Source organism: Penaeus monodon, chromosome 11 (genome assembly GCF_015228065.2).
Source record: "Penaeus monodon isolate SGIC_2016 chromosome 11, NSTDA_Pmon_1, whole genome shotgun sequence".
Taxonomy (NCBI): Eukaryota; Metazoa; Arthropoda; class Malacostraca; order Decapoda; family Penaeidae; genus Penaeus; species Penaeus monodon.
This window is the reverse complement of record NC_051396.1, coordinates 28,415,490-28,418,396: the sequence shown is the minus strand read 5'-3', so window position 1 is coordinate 28,418,396 and position 2,907 is coordinate 28,415,490.

The following is a 2,907-nucleotide window of genomic DNA, read 5'->3' as shown; positions in this document are numbered from 1 at the left end:
AGGTTCATGTTTGATACGCCGTGGTCACAGCATGATACTTAATCGTAGTTTTTCATGTTGTGGTGATCTTGGAGTGAGTACGGGGTAGGGTCCCCAGTTCCTTTCCATGGAGAGTGCCGGTGTTACCTTTTAGTTAAGCATTCTCTCTATTTTATCCGGGCTTGGGACCAGCACTGACTTGGGCTGGCTTGCCCACCCAGAGGCTAGGTAGGCAATCGAGGTGAAGTTCCTTGCCCAAGGGAACAACGCGCCGGCCGATTCCTTAAAGGAAGCGCTTGGCGGTAGGGACCAAGCGCTTCCTTTAAGGAATCGATGCCGATTTCCGTTTAAGAACCGTATGCAGAATATATATATATATATATATATATATATATATAATATATTATATATATATATATATATATATATGTATATAATATATATATATATATATATATATATATATTTATTTATTTATTTATTTTTGTTATTGTTATTGTTAATAACCTGTTAATAATTATAGTGGTAGTAATAACAATAATAACTAATGATGTCATTAGAATCAGGTAAAAGACCTTTCCACAAAAATTCAAGGAATGAGGTAATCTGGTAGGCTTACTTACCAACTCTTCCTTAACCCTTTGCTGATGGGTTGCATGTACGTACATGATGTGGCATGGCTGGACTATCTGCTGGGGGCATGTACGTACATGCCATGGTGTATGTATGGACATGCCATGAGTTTTTTTTTTTTTGTTACAATCAGGGCAAAATATTATTTTTCTGCCATGATTTCAACTCCATGATGCCACACACTGATTATTTTATTCAGACTATAGAGCGAATAATGATCAACTGTGGAGTCTGTTTAACAACAACAGTCTTGATTTATCAGGAAATATGGCAGGTAGAGACTTTAGAAAATAATGATAACTGAAAATACAACATATGCTCGTTGTATTACGAAGAAACGGCATGGGATGCTGGTATTTGGCATAAGTGGTCGCGCATGCTTGGGCGACGATATAAGTCCCCGGCAGCAGGGCCTGGGCCACTATAAATACTACCTGTTGGGAAAGGGTTAACTAACCACTTGTAAAAATAAAATTCACAAAATAAAACTACAGTGAACAGTACATGTATCTGGTGCCAATGGGTTAAGATATTATGTACTCATTATTGGTTGTATGAAAGTACATCATTATTATTTAGTTGACCAAACATATTTTGCATTATTTTAAGAATATGTTTATTGTTTATATATTGTACAGATAAATTCTACAAGAAAGTCTTGACTTTATTGCAGTTGTATTTCAGAACTGTACTACTTCTTTTGTCATAGGTAAAAAGCCAAGAAATAATGTTGTTTGTAATCAAGTTTCAAAATGACTAGAATTGACCTTATTTCAGATGCTTCGTATTCCTTCTGAGACTTATGTAGATTTGCCAGTAAATGTGAAATGCTGCCCTACATATGGATATATAAAAGTCACCAGTGTGTTTATTCTTACTATCTACTAAGTTGTATGTGAGAGCTTCCAGCAGTATCTTTGAAAGTGATGATCAATTCCATTTATATGTTGCCAAAATCGGTTCTTTAGTATCATTTTGATAATGCTCATTAATAGACTGTTTTAACCCGATGAGTAGTTTTGGTGGTAATCCCCATTGAAGTGGATCAGTACACAGATCCACATGTGAATCCCAGAAAAATGTGGGAAACCTTGACAATGTAGGGGCGATTGGCTGATGATGTTATTGTGCTGGTGCAGAATCAACTAATGTTTTCTCACCTTTGCTTAATGTTTTTGTACACTATCTGTTTTATGGATAATGACAGAAATGCACTAGGTACAGCAGAGGCAGAAAATTCATCAGTTCTCAGGGAAGCTAATGATGCCTGCAGTTTGGCCAGAAAAGGGGAAAGAGCAAATGTATACAATATTTTTCTTTTTAATGGTAATAATTTTATCTTTGATTGTAACCCAAGATGGCATGTATGTACATGCCATCCTCACTATAAATTTAGTTTATTAATTGTCTTTAACACATAGATGGCTCCACAAGTACTAAGTCACCAATAAGCCAGTTACGACTAATACCTCTCTCATCTGTTTATCCTTTTCCTTGATTTTTGGAAATATCTGGTATTTTACATTGCTGTTAGTAATATTAATAACAGTATAATAATTATAATGTCTACAGTGACATTCAGGTGAAGTCACAAGGTCTACTAATTGACTCCATTGTGGTTCAGCACTTATGAAGCTGTTTGTATGCAGAGACATTTCACAAATAGTACTACAATGAAGACTACATTTTTCCAGAAACATGGAGTTAATGTTAGTATTTCTACACTTGAAGAAAACTTTGGTTGGTCGGCAAATTTGTTAATATAGTCCATGAACATCTCACGAAGTCTTTCTCATTTCTGCCTGTTTGTTTACTCTCGCTCCTACACTTTTCACTAGGCCACTCTTCTAACTTGTGTTTTGAATTTCAGCACAAATTTGTCAACTCTTAAATAGATCTCCCAAAATCTTGAAATTGTATATCTTTGTGTGAGATTGTATCCCAGTCTGTCCATAAGGTACTTCCTTAAAAATCAATTTGTACTTTTGGACCTAGTTGATTGTAGTATTGAAATCACGGTTAAAATAATTTCTTTTGATTTTGTTTTCATATTTTGTAGCAAGTCCTTTAGACTCATGCACATTTCTTGGGGCATGGAACACGGTTTATTTATAAATACCACGGCTGCATATTATGCTAATTCTGAGAGGCCATATCTGTTTCAGCATGCTGGTGGTTTCTCCAGTGAAAAGGCAGGAAAAAAATTCAAGGAAGATTGTTTTAACAAAGCTATGAAATTTTAAGATAATAGAATAAAATCAAGACCATACAAAATATGAAACTAAATAGAAAAAT